We start from the raw sequence: 14,568 nt of genomic DNA on the forward strand, positions 1-14,568 counted from the left end.
TTAGGGCAGGTGGCAAACAGAACCAGGAAGGCCCATGCTCTGTTTCTACCTCTGTGGCAGCCAGGCATGGCGTGTGGCTCCCACTCTGTGCCCAGGGCTTTGACTCCAAAGCAGGGGCCCCAAGGCAGGGCAGTGGATGGTGTGGGAGGACATCCATCACCGTAGCCACTGTGCTGTGCTCCTGTCCACAGCCCACCTGGCCACATAGCATTTCCCTAAGTCATAGAGAGCCTGCTAATACTGTCTGATTTCTGTTTCCCACGCTTAGTTTTCCTTCTTCAGGAACCGAGAAAAACAACTTGGAAAGAGCCAGTCTTTTTTTTTTTTTTTTTTTTAAGGAGGCTGCCTGGGTTGGAGAAGTCATGCAAGGAATCCTGTGTCAGAGCACAAGCATCCCCCTTATTTCTACTCCACAGTGCCCTTCATTACACGTGCCTGTGTTAGATGGTGTTCTAGATCTGAGAAGTCTCTCATGCCATGAAGTCAGGGGGTGGTGCGTTTTCCAGAAGAGGGATGCAAGAGTCCACGGACCCTGAGTTTCAAAGGATACCTTTCTGCTTGGGCAAAGAGCTAACCGAATGAAAGAAACTGATGGAACACACTTAAATTAGACATGAAACACATTTATTAGTTGCAACCCTCAGGTTTTCTGAAAACAGGAATCAGCCACTGTTACATATCTTCCTCCATGGAAGCAACAGCTCTGCACGCAGAACTAACCACATACCAGCAAGGACCTCATCCTCCTGTCATGATTTGGAGAACAACGATAGAAAAGATTAGGATAGCTTGTTAAGAAAACATTTTCCCCAGGCACGTTGATTTGTTCTGGTTTACTCTCAAAGAGCTCAGCGGATGGCTACCTCATAGGTTGATCCTCTTTCCTTTCACCAGCCGCACTCTAAATCTAAGCACATCCTGGAAATAAAACCAAGCAGAATCAGTTGAGGGAACACAGGGATCTGTTCAGCACGAGGCAAAGTAGATTTCTAGCATCTACCAACAGTTAAATGGAAAAACTCTGCACAGTAGTCCTATCAATGGGTAAATCAACCATATTCTAAGACTCCAAATAATGTACTTGCCCACATCTAGAATAGTGTTGACCAAACTAAGAGAGCAAGTCCCCAGAAGGTCAGCCTGTGTTATTTGGCGTTGCTGTTGCCCAGAGATTTTTTCAACCGGCTGAGCACAGTGTTTGGTCACAACAGACCGCACTGCCCCTTGTCCAGCATTCCCTTAGACACTGCCCCATTTACAGTGATCTGCTCCTAAGTGCAAATGATGTCATGAGTTATGGCTTGATTTGGGGTTTTTTTTCTTTGTTCTTAATAAAACAATTCAGACTTTTGGTTTCTTGTTTATTTTTGAGCCAATAGCTAGAGAAGGTAGAAAAAATGGACTTGGAATTGGACCTGACTCCAAAATGTAGCTCTGTCACTTACATCACTCAGGCCAGCCTCTTGGTCTTTTCACTTTTCTCCCTAAGAGCGCAGAGTGAGGGGTTCCTGGGGGCTCAGTCAGTTAAATGTCCGACTCAGGTTATGATCTCAGGGTGCTGGGTCGAGCCCTGTCTCGGGCTTCTCGCTCCATGAGGAGTCTGCTGGAGATTCCCTGCCTTTCCCTCCTTTCTGCCCCCGCTTGTGTGTACTCTCTCTCTCTCTCAAATAAATTAAGAGATCTTTTAAAAATAAGTGAGAATGGAATCCATCAGAATCCTAGAGGAGATCAAAGGCAGTAACCTCTTCGATATCAGCCACAGCAACTACTTCCAAGATATGTCTCCAAAAGCAAAGGAAACAAAAGTGAAAATAAACTTTTGGGACTTCATCAAGATCAAAACCTTCTGCACAGCAAAGGAAACAGTCAACAAAATCCCACGGAATGGTTGAAGATATTTGCAAGTGAAAGTACAGACAAAAGGTTGATATCCTGGATCTATAAAGAACTCCTCAAACTCAACACACACAAAACAGATAATCATATCAAAAAATGGGCAGCAGATATGAACAGACACTTTTCCAATGAAGACATACAAATGGCTATCAGACACATGAAAAAATGTTCATCATCACTAGCCATCAGGGAAACTCAAATTAAAACCACATTGAGAGGGGCGCCTGGGTGGCTCAGTGGATTAAGCCGCTGCCTTTGGCTCAGGTCATGATCTCAGGGTCCTGGGATCGAGCCCCGCATCGGGCTCTCTGCCCCACAGGGAGCCTGTTTCCTCCTCTCTCTCTGCCTGCCTATCTGCCTACTTGTGATCTCTCTCTCTGTCAAATAAATAAATAAATAAATAAATAAATAAATAAAACCACATTGAGATACCACCTGACACCAGTTAGAATGGCCAAAATTAGCAAGATAGGAAACAACACGTGTTGGAGAGGATGTGGAGAAAGGGGAACCCCCTTACATTGTTGGTGGGAATGCAAGTTTGTGCAGCCGCTTTGGAGAACAGTGTGGAGATTAATGTGAAATTAATGTGAAAAATATTGTGAAAATATGTGAAAAATATGTGAAAAATAATGTGAAAAATAATGTGAAAAATTAATGTGAAAAATAGAGCTTCCCTATGACTCTGCAATTGCACTACTGGGTATTTACCCCAAAGATACAGATGGAGTGAAAAGAAGGGCCATCTGTACCCCAATGTTTATAGCAGCAATGGCCACGGTCGCCAAACTGTGGAAAGAACCAAGATGCCCTTCGATAGACGAATGCATAGGGAAGATGTGGTCCATATACATGATGGAGTATTATGCCTCGATCAGAAAAGATGAATACCCAACTTTTGTAGCAACATGGACGGGACTGGCAGAGATTATGCTGAGTGAAATAAGTCAAGCCGAGAGAGTCAAGTATCATACGGTTTCACTTATTTGTGGAGCATAACAAAGAACACGGAGGTCATGGGGAGATGGAGAGGAGAAGGGAGTTGAGGGAAATTGGAAGGGGAGGTGAACCATGAGAGACTATGGACTCTGAAAAACAACCTGATGGTCTAGAAGGGGATGGGGGGTGGGAGGTTGGGGGAACAAGGTGGTGGGTATTAGTGAGGGCACATGTTGCATGGAGCACTGGGTGTGGTGCAAAAACAATGAACACTGTTATGCTGAAAAGAGAAAAAATAACGTGATATATGTTTAAAAAATACTTTTTAGGACTTTGAGCAAACAATAAATTTCTATTATGGTTGAAAATTTAAAAAAAAAGTGAGAATGACTGATGCTCTGGGATTTGTTGAAGAAAGTAAGACTAGAGATATGAAAGAGCTCTCATTACTCACAAAGAACTATGTAGCAGAAATTAATATCATTATTCTAAGTAAAGCTGAGGAACTATATCTGCAAGACTAACATTTTCAAATAAATACAGGCGGGGCACTAGGGTGGCTCAGTCCATTAAGCATCGTTCTTTGGCTCAGGTCATGATCTCAAGGTTCTGGGATCCAGCCCCTCATTATGTTCCCCACTCAGCAGGGAGTCTGCTTCTCCCTCTCCCTTTGCCTGCCGCCATTCCTGCTCGCCCTCTCGCTCTCTCTCTCAAATAAATGAAATAAATACAGAAGGCAATCACTTACCACAACCTGAACAAACCACAAACATAATATATGCATTTTTTTCCTGCTTTAAAATTCAGAGTGTTGTACGGAAGCCCCACTTGACAAAATATGATGCATTTTAAGCACTGGACCAAGGGAGAAGGACAAGATGGTCTACCATCTACAGTGTGAAATGAGAGCCTTTGCAGATATGGCACAGAGTCATAGATGCTAAAGGGAGAAGGGGCAAGGGAGAAGTCAGGTTCTTAAGCTGGGAAGGAGTTTCAGAAGATGACTCCTCATGGCACAGTAGCTTAGTGCTGGTGTATGGAACTCTTCAGAGTACTGGAAGGCTCTGAAGTTATCATGACACTCAATCTCCTTGGGGGTCTCCCCCATAGGAAATGCATGCATTTATGTTTAATGCAAAATAAATCATAGGATCAGCTTCTTGGTTCAGCAGCTAAAATGGACTCATTTACAAAGTCAAATGCTTATTTTTGCTTTGACTACAGTTTGTCTGGTGACCATCATCATCAGCTTTGAATGTTCTAGTTACAAAGAATTTACAAGTGATGTGTATTAAGTAGAAAGGGGTATGAAATAATGCCTCTATCCCCATTGATAAGCCTCAGAGGCTTCTGAGGTCTGCTCCATGAAACTCCACATGCCAACTGACCCAAACAAAACCTGCTTAGGAATGGCTTTCTGGGAGTCTCCTTGAATTTGTAGATATGTAAATACTCTGCCCTCTACAAATAAAGGAGGCCTATGGGTGAGAGCCCAAGACTCTAACTTTCCTTCTGTGCGTTCAGAAGGTAGCCTTTGTCCTTCACTTGCTCTCCTCCAGATCTGTTTTCTGTTTCCACCTGTCCATCCTGGAACAGAACAGCCCGCATACCACAGGGTGGCCAAAGACATAAAAAAGCATGGGGTGCTCAGATGCCCCAGCTGGGGAAGCGCGTGCAATGAAATTCACCATCATTCTTATTGGATCTCAGCAATGCTTCTGCAAGGCACCCTAAACAAAGCACATTATCCTTCTAAATTACAACAGGTATGAGAGTTGTTAAGCATCTGAAGACAAGAGGACCAAAAAGTCTTAACCTATCATCTCAGAAAAACATACCTGCAGCCTGGTGTCATCTCGAATTCCATATATTTTTTTTGACATCTCTGAAATATCTCTCTCAATGACTTCTTGACTGGTGCCTTTCACATCAATGTAGTGGCAGTCTGCACCGGCGTAATGGCAGGAAATTGCCTGTGCAGAGTGACAGGGTTAATACTGGAAAAAACCCATTCCATTAACACCAGCAACTGAACAGGGAGTCTTCTTTTAGAAAATCAGCTATTTCACTCAGCGTTTGATTTCTAGAATGTTCCATGCTGTCCTGTATTAGTCTCTTCATGGTTCGGTATCTTTTTTCCCCCAGGTACAGTTTAAATCTGACTCAGAAATACAAGAGGCTTTTAGCTCCCTGTGATACTTGGGTTGTATAAGTGGCGGGGAACGTAATGACATGAGTAAGAGGACTTTAACTTTTTTTTTTTTTAAGATTTTATTTATTTGACAGACAGAGATCACAGGTAGGCAGAGAGGCAGGCAGAGAGAGAGAGAGGAAGAAGCAGGCTCCCCGCTGAGCAGAGAGTCCGATGCGGGGCTCGATCCCAGGACCTTAGGATCATGACCTGAGCCGAAGGCAGAGGCTTAACCCACTGAGCCACCCAGCGCCCCGGACTTTAACTTTTTAACATGTGATTTTTCTAGTGTGTGGATGTCCTCAAGTCCTAAACAGGCATGTGTTCCAGGGTTCTTCACCATTTTCTTAGTCAGGGAAGTTAGTTACTCAGTTGAGTCTGTGGTGGGTTGTCCTTTCAATGGCTACGGATCATGAAAACAAACAAACAACTACCCACAAAAATACCTTGCAAAGGACAATAACATACACACTACCCCCTTTGAAATAAAACGGACACTTTGAGTCCAATAGCATCACATACGATCCCCATCCTGTTTCTGTCTGAAGGTAAGATGGAGGTTACTTGGTTCTCCCCATTCTTGAAAAAGTTACAAGCTAATCTAAACTTAAAACTCACTTTCCGAGTTTCAGGTTAGTTCTCTTAAGGTGACTGTCTACGGAAGGGACAGCCTGCTTTGCCCAGAACATTGAATTTCTATGCAGTGGAGTCACAAACTCCATTTCCCACAGAAGCCCCCACATCGTGCCAAGGAGGAGTGACACTTGAGGCCAAAGAGGAAAAGGGAACACCCATATCCAAGTGTTTTTGTATTTTTTTTTAAGGGTTCATAGTTTCCCAAACATTTAACTAGTTGAAAAACTATTGAAAAATTTGCAATGTTGGGGTATTAGCATTCATAGTACTTGGGGTGTTTCATGTTATATAACTTCCAATTTCATACAGTAATCATTTCATACTCAACTTTTTAAAAAATTAATTAATTTATTTTTTCAGCGTAACAGTATTCATTGTTTTTGCACAACACCCAGTGCTCCATGCAATACGTGCCCTCCATATTACCCACCACCTGGTTCCCCCAACCTCCCACCTCTGCCCCTTCAAAACCCCCAGGTTGTTTCTCAGAATCCATAGTCTCTCATGGTTCATCTCCCCTTCCAATTTCCCCCAACTTCCTTCTCCTCTCCATCTCCCAATGTCCTCCATGTCATTTGTTATGCTCCACAAATAAGTGAAACCATATGATACTTGACTCTCTCTGCTTGACTTATTTCACTCAGCACAATCACCTCCAGTCTCGTCTATGTTGGTACAAAAGTTGGGTATTCATCCTTTTTTTTTTTTTTTTAATAAACATATAATGTATTTTTATCCCCAGGGGTACAGGTCTGTGAATCACCAGGTTTACACACTTCACAGCACTCACGATAGCACATACCCTCCCCAATGTCCATAACTCCCTCCCCCCTCCCAACCCCACCTCCCCCCAGCAACCCCCAGTTTGTTTTGTGAGATTAAGAGTCACTTATGGTTTGTCTCCCTCCCAATCCCTTCTTGTTTTATTTATTCTTCTCCTATCCCCCTAACCCCCCATGTTGCATCTCCACATCCTCATATAAGGGAGATCATATGATATACAGAATGGAATACTATGCAGCCATCAAAAGAAATGAAATCTTGCCATTTGCGATGACGTGGATGGAACTAGAGGGCATCATGCTTAGTGAAATAAGTCAATCGGAGAAAGACAACTATCATATGATCTCCATACACAACTTTTTAACATGGAGTCTTTTAATATGTAGTTATCCTATCTCAGTTTGATCCTGATCATGTAGCACGTGTTATAACTTTCTGACTCATGTAAACTCTCAGATTATTGTCTCAGCTTCTGTTTTTTATACACACACATAAACATAAATTTCCATTTTTTATTCCAAGTTGAATTTTGGGGCTAAGGATACATGATAAAGGGCCCAAATTAGGGGCACCTGGGTGGCTCATTTGGCTAAGTGTCTGCCCTCAGCTCGGGTCGTGATCCTAGGGTCCTGGGGTTGAGCCCCTTATCGGCTCCCTGCTCAGTGGGGAGCCTGCTTCTCCCTCTCCAGCTCCCCTTGTTTGTGTTCCCACCCTCGCTATCTCTCTCTGTCATAAATAAATAACATCTTTTTTTAAAAAGGCTGTGAAACTCAGGAACACTCAAATTATTTATGTCACTGTGGCTATACCTCCTGCTTGCACATTTCCGAGGGCCATGTTGGTAGAGAGTCCATTCTAGTCTTTCTTTAAAATGCTGGCATTGTGCCCTTCATGCATATATATTTTTATTTTTTTTATTGTTATGTTGGTCACCATCGAGTACATCATTAGTTTTTGATGTAGTGTCCATGATTCCTTGTTTGCGTATAACACCCAGTGCTCCAGGCAATCGGTGCCCTCCTTAATCCCCATCACCAGGCTCACCGTCCACCCTCCCCACCCTCTGCCCTTCTAAAACCCTCAGTTTGTTTCCAGGAGTCCCTAAACTCTCATGGTTCATCTCTCTCTCTGATGTCTCTCCCTTCATTATTCCCTTCCTTCTCCTAATGTCTCCATGCTATTCCTTATGTTCCATAAATAAGTGAAACCGTATGATAATTGACTTTCTCTGTTTGAACTTATTTCACTCAGCATAATCTCTTCCATTCCCATCCATGTTGATGCAAATCCTTTCTGATGGTTGAGTAATATTCCATTGTGTATGTGAACCACATCTTCTTTATCCATTCTTCTGTTGGAGACCATCTTGGCCCGTTCCACATTTTGGCAATTGTGGACATTACTGCTATGAACATTGGGGTGCATGTGGCCCTTCTTTTCACTACATCTGTATCTTTGGGGTAAATACCTAGTAGTGCAATTGCTGAGTCATAGGGTAGCTCTATTTTTAATTTTTTGAGGAAACTCCACACTGTTTTCCTACGTGGTTGCACTCATCTGCATTCCCACCAACACTGTACCAGTGTTCCTCTTTCTCTACAACTCCTCCAACATTTGTTGTTTCTTGCCTTGTCAATTTTTGCCATTCTAACTGGCAATCTTCTGGAGGATTCGGAGATACCACCTCACATCATGGATATTTTTTCAATTAGTTTTGATTTTCTAAATACTGCCCTAATATTTCATTGAACTTGAATGCTGAGGGGTTGGTTTTTTTTTTTTTTTTTTTTTTTTTTGCACCGTTCCCCCACCCTCATTAAATTTTGATCCAGAAGAGTCTTCCTTCCTCATCTTCATCATGGCCCTGTAAAACTGATGGAAATATGAATAAATAGAAGAGGAAAACTGGAATCTAACCCTTGACCTCAGGGAGTCAGTGGTAGTTGGTGTGAAAACCTGGAAGGTTTCACTCAGCCCCCCAACACTCCCCAATATTTAATCTGGAGAGCCATGTTCTATGGGGAAATGTAAGTCCACAGTACTGTCAGATCTGTTGAATTTTTGAGAAGCGAGAAATCTGGGACTATGAGAAATTTTGTTAGTTTTAAATCATTAGGTGTTTCAAACATTCTGACGCTAAAAACGACTTTTGGGACTCAGGGATGAAAAATATGGCTGCCTGTGAAATCTGACGTCTGGGCAGCCAATTCAAAACGTTTGCTTAGAATTGATCACGGTTTTCCAAACAACAAAGCTATTATAAACCTTCCTCTTAGTGGTTACTATGAGCTATATACATTCCAAATTTTATGATTTTTATATGTCAGCCTTTGTTTCTGCCTCCAAAATCACAGGCTTTGGGCTCCCAAGTATGTTCTTCTTCTGAAGCAATTCTATGAATGTTCATAATTCATTATCAGCAGGATGAGGATCCTGATCTCACCTGGCTTCTTACTGATATGAGCAAAAAAGCATGAGGTAGCAAATAGATTTCCTGGTAAATAAACCAGACTAAACACCAGTTTCGTTCAATGTCACAAATCTCATGAAGTTTCACATATCTTGACATTTTTGGTTCTAATGTATTCATCGTTGGAAACTACAGTGATGAGAAAGCATACCTTCCGGTATCCTTGAGTTCTGTTCCAGCCAGATCCATGGATGAGCAAAGGATGAAAGAAAACAGTGTCTCCCTTCTCCATCACAAGATGCACTCGGGGGCAGTTTTCATCATAGTCCTGAATCCCGTAGAACATTATGTTAACTCCTCCCTAGATCACAGAACAGAACCAAAACTATATTTGAGGAACCCAACGATTAAGAATTTTATCAATGACTCATTAGGAAAAGCAAAGGGTTCCTAAGTTCTGCCAAGAGAAAGACATAAAAAGATTCTTTTTTTTTAAATGATTTTATTTATTTATGAGAAAGAGAGAGAGATCACAAGTAGGTAGAGAGGTAGATGTGGATGGTGGGGGAGCAGGCTTCCTACTGAGCAGAGAGCCCAATGTGGGGCTTGATCCCAGGACCTGAGATCATGACCTAAGCTGAAGGCAGAGGCTTAACCCACTGAGCTACCCAGGCAGCCCGAAATAAAAAAATTCTTCTTTTTTTTAAATAAAAAGATTCTTAAAAGCAACTGTAAATATGCAAACCCTTGGGGCACCTGGGTGGCTCACTGGGTTAAACCCTCTGCCTTCTGCTCAGGTCACGATCCTGGGATCCTGGGTCGAACTCCAGGTTCGGGTCTCCGCTCAGCAGGGAGCCTGCTTCTCCCACTCCCTCTGCATGCCTCTCTGCCTGCTTGTGATCTCTCTGTCAAATAAATAAATAAAATCTTAAAAAATATATATACAAAAACCTCTCAGACATCTGGTTGTAAAAATCATGGATTTAGGGGACCAAATGAAGAATTTCATATTTCTACTTATCTGTCATTACTGAATCATAAATGAAGATCTAGACCAACTCTGCATTTTGCAGTTAACATGAGAGATCCCCTTTCCAGCATGAATCTGTAATCACACTTTCCCAACATGATATTCTTCTCCCCCAGAACTTTGCCGAAATCATTCTTCTATTATTCAGGAGTACCTCTGGGAAGCAAATTTTTTTCTCAAGCCAGAAGAGAGAAAATGTTCAAGTTTCCTCAGCTCAGAAAGCACTCATGTCACAACGAGTGTTGAAAGAATAGTACATTACAACACTGTGCTTTATTAGAACTACTTCCAATGTTAGTTATTGCTTTAAGTAATGGTTATGGGGGGACTACAGTATCCCAGTCCCCTTCATAAGACTGTCCATATTCTTCTGGGGGAAGGATTCTTTCCTGATGGACTGTGTTGGGACTTTCATCCAGTGTACTTCTCTCCTGGCTAGGTGGATATGTAACCTATGCCAAGTCAGTCTGACCTCCCACTGTCATCACGTTGTATCTGAACAGAGGATCGATCAAAGGCATTGGTCATGGTCAAGGTTCAACTGCCCCCACCAGTTGCCCCATCTTGACTTCCCACTGTCACTCTCCCACTTTCCTGCTTACCAGAGTCAGCCAGACTTTCCATGGACTCAGCATGTGCCTGCGCCCCTCCAAGACACTCTCTTTGGCGTATGTTAGCCACAGCCCACTTCTGTTGCCTGCAACAAACTTTCCCTAAACCTCAACTCAGTTTTTCCATAAACCTCAACAGTTTATGAATCTCACAATTTCAGATTTTGTATCAGAATCCAGACTCAAAGAATTTCAGTTGGCACTATTCCTCAGAGTAAGAATTCTAACTAATTGAGACAGAAGTCCTGAAAGCCATATTCTTTACTTCCTACAAAAAACCCACATGTATTCTTCCCACCTGAACAACACGTGCTCTTCTGAGGGTTTCAGAGTTTATTGTCTGAGGTCTACAACACTCATCGTCTCCTCCCTGGTTTCTCTGCCTCTGGACTCCACACTTCCAGTACCTCCTGCTCTAGATCTCAAGATTATCATTCTTGAAGAGCCGATTTGATCTCACCATTCATGGGTTCAAAGCATTCAATAATTCAATCAATAAATCATGCAACAGGCAGGCAATGGAATACTACTCATCCTTCCCCAGAGCCTTCTCTGGTCTGTCTAGCAGGGGGGAGATGATTCCTCCGTCTTCTTTATCCTGACATCTAGCAATCAGTGGGTAAGAATTACCTGGCAGCTGATACAGGCATCTGGTGTTGTGGGTGTTTATGTCTGACCTCTGCAATGAAGCTTGATGATTTTAGATCCTATACAGTGCCTACCAGTGTTCCCCACACTGGTCAGCTTTCCAAAACTTGTTGAAAGAAAAATGATTATTCTACCTGACATCTTTGAATTTTCCCTGATCCTGGTTGCAAAACCTAAAACAATGTTTTGCTAAGAAAGGAAATGCCATCTCATTGTTAAAGTTCTGTATGGAATCTGATCTAAAATTAAAACAAAAGGGCACCTGGGTGGCTCAGTGGTTTAAGCCTCTGCCTTTGGCTCAGGTCATGATCTCAGGGTCCTGGGATCAAGCCCCGCATTAGGCTCTCTGCTCAGTGGGGAGCCTGCTTTTCTCTCTCTCTGCTTGCCTCTCTGCCTACTTGTTACCTCTCTCTTTCTGTCAAATAAATAAATTAAATCTTTAAAACTAAATAAATAAAAATCAAAACAAATCAATAAATATTCTGGTAAAGATTTATCTTCTAGTGGCACCTCGTTGGCTCAGGGAGTCAGATATCAGACTCTGGATTTTGGGATCAGGTTATGATCTCAGGGTCACAAAATCAAGCTGCATATTGAGTTAGTGCTCACCAGAGTCTCCATGTCCGTTTTCCTCCCTTTCTGCCTCTCTCCACCCACGCCACCTCTCACAAGTATCACGACCAAATATCATGAGCTGTCTCCCATTATCCCTGTCTCTCTCTGTGTTTGACTCAAATAAATAAATAAATAAAATCCTAAAAAAGAAAAGGAGGGAGGAAGGAAGGAAAGAAAAAGATAAGGAACAAAGGAAGGAAGGAAGGAAGGAAGGGATTTATACCTCCCACTTGGGATAAGCATGTGGCTTTAGGTCGCCTTTGTGACTGCCCGGGAGCACACACAGGCATCCATTGTTCTGGTCGATGTGCTCCATGGCTGTCCAAACACCAACTATGTTATTGCTGGCCTGACGGGGAAATAGTGCAGATCCTGATGCAAGGGGTGGCGGGATGTCTTCTTGCCTGAAACAGAACCTGCTGTTAAACCACTCTTGAACCTCAGAATTCATCTCCTCTGCCTGAAAACCAGATCAGTGACTATCCCTCCAAAACTCAAAGACGTGAAACCACACTACAGACAATCAGCCTGGAGAGATAAGCACCAAACTGGAATATCAAATCGACAGGGTGACTCCAGATCCTATACTTTTTTTCTGGGTCTGACAGCCAGGGATTCACACCATTCTCTGGCAACTCATAACATGTTACAATCTCTATTGTTCTTTATTCCTTTGTAACTCTGGTTGGTGGACAACCAGTATGTTCCCAGAAAAGTTTGGTCAACTGAAGAGAATCACCAAATTTGAAGTTCCCCATTAGCCCTCTAAGTGGCTGACCCAAACACTATCAAGTAATTAAATTAATAAAAGCCTTCCAAGAAATTCTTCCCGGAACTAAGAGCACTTGGTGGACAGTCACTATGTAGAATCAGAGATCATAGAACCACATTTACGTGGTTCCCTGTTTTGCAATCTGAACTTGGTACTGTTCCCCTATGCCCAACTCCAACCTCTCTAAGCAAGACATCCAGGGTAGGGAGATTTCGTGGTGCTACACTATAGCCTAGTCACATAAAGCTCTCCTGGCCTCTTTTTCTCCAGAAAAAGTGGAAAACATAAAGAATTCTGAAGGACCAACTTATTACTGCTACTAGAGTAGAATTTCTCAGCATGGACCAAGAGCTGTTGGCTTTAGAATTGCAGATTCTTGGGGTGCCTGAGTAGCTCAGTCAGTTAAGCATCTCTTGATTTCAGCTCAGGTTTTGATCTCTAGGTTATGAGTTCAAGTCCCATGTTGGGCTCCATGCTGGGCATGTAGCCTATTTAAAAAAATTTTTTTTTAGTGCACATATCTGGGTTTTAGCTTCCAATTAGGTTTCTCTGGGAGTGAAATCTTAGGAGCTATATTTTAGCAAGCACAAGACATTTTAAGTCAAGTGATGTATGTGATTTATAAGAAGCTTTAATTTTGATAACAATAATATCTTGAATCAGGAAAACAGAATTCACACCATCATTCGTGAGAATAGTTAACAAAGCTTAGGGATGATAATTACAATAATGAGAGCCTATGGTATATGAGCAGTTATGTTTATAAAAACAAACATTTGAGCAGTAAGCCAGTCAGTTGTCCAGAAATCCAACAATAACCCTACAGTTAACATCTGAAATCGCTATTCTATCTCACTATTGTTATGATGTATGCTATTTCGAGGCAAATAAAAGGACATATATATTTAGTTATCCAAATTTAGCTGTTACACACACAGCTAGAGTTAGAACACCTTAAACTCTCTCATTTCCTCTTTTTTTTTTAATTGTGGTGGGGGAGCTTCTTCGTAACAAATAAGAGCCCTTTACCAGAATCTGGAGGTTTGTTTATCAGCATTGTATGCAGGGCCACAATATCAGGTCCAGTGAAGCACTCCACATATTTCAGAATCTAAGGGAAAAGAAGAAAAAAAGTTTGATGAGAAATCCAATGCACAAAAGTGGCACAAAGTACAATTATCTGTAGAAGAGCCAAGATGCCTTCATTCAACACCTGGTAGGAGCACCTGGGTCGCTCAGTCAGTGAAGTTTCCAACTCTTGATTTATGCTCAGGTCATGATCGCACAGTCACAGGATCAAGCCCTGCACTGGGCCATTTGTTCAGTGGGGAGTCGACCTGAGATTCTCTCCCTCTGCCCCTCCCCTCCAAACAAACAAATATATGTATACACACACACACACACACACACACACACACACACATATATATATGTATATATATATTTAAAAACCACTTAGTATTTCATAACATTGCAAACAAAGCTTGAAAGCAGGAAAAAGTTGTAACAGCAAGTCTGCAACACTCTGAATTAAACAGGCTTTTCCAAGCCAGTGGAACCCTAACCAATTCAATGAAAAAGATGGTATTGAATCTCCAATTCTATCTGACTCCAAAAATGAAGCATATTCTACTGCTTTCTCATTGTTTGATCCTGTGTAGAAGGAATATTGGCAACTTGAGCAGGCAATGCTTGAAATGAAACCAAAATCCTAGAAGTCAGGCCTCCTATTTATTTGTTTATAAAGCATGTTATTTTTTGCAGGTTTTTTTTGGCAGTATTTTCTTTCTTTCTTTTTTAAATCCCTAATCCCACCATGGGGCTCGAACTCAGGACCTTGAGATCAAGGGTCTCATGGTCCCACAGCTAAGGCAGCCAGGTGCCTCTGACCAGTATTTTCTCAACCTCAGCGACACTCACGAGCCATTTTACCATTTCTATTCTACTTTAGAGAGGTGTCCAATAGTTTTAGTCAAGAATTTTTCCAAAATAACTCACATCTTATCCTGATTAATAATATTCTTGAGGTGATAGGTT

At 42.1% G+C, this 14,568-nt stretch overlaps 1 pseudogene; it reads right to left on the bottom strand.

Moving 5' to 3' along the window:
- Positions 1-602: 602 nt before the first annotated feature.
- Positions 603-14,568, bottom strand: part of LOC123946709 — a 51,011-nt pseudogene continuing 37,045 nt past the window's right edge.

The sequence above is a fragment of the Meles meles genome, chromosome 7 (genome assembly GCF_922984935.1).
Source record: "Meles meles chromosome 7, mMelMel3.1 paternal haplotype, whole genome shotgun sequence".
Classification (NCBI taxonomy): Eukaryota; Metazoa; Chordata; class Mammalia; order Carnivora; family Mustelidae; genus Meles; species Meles meles.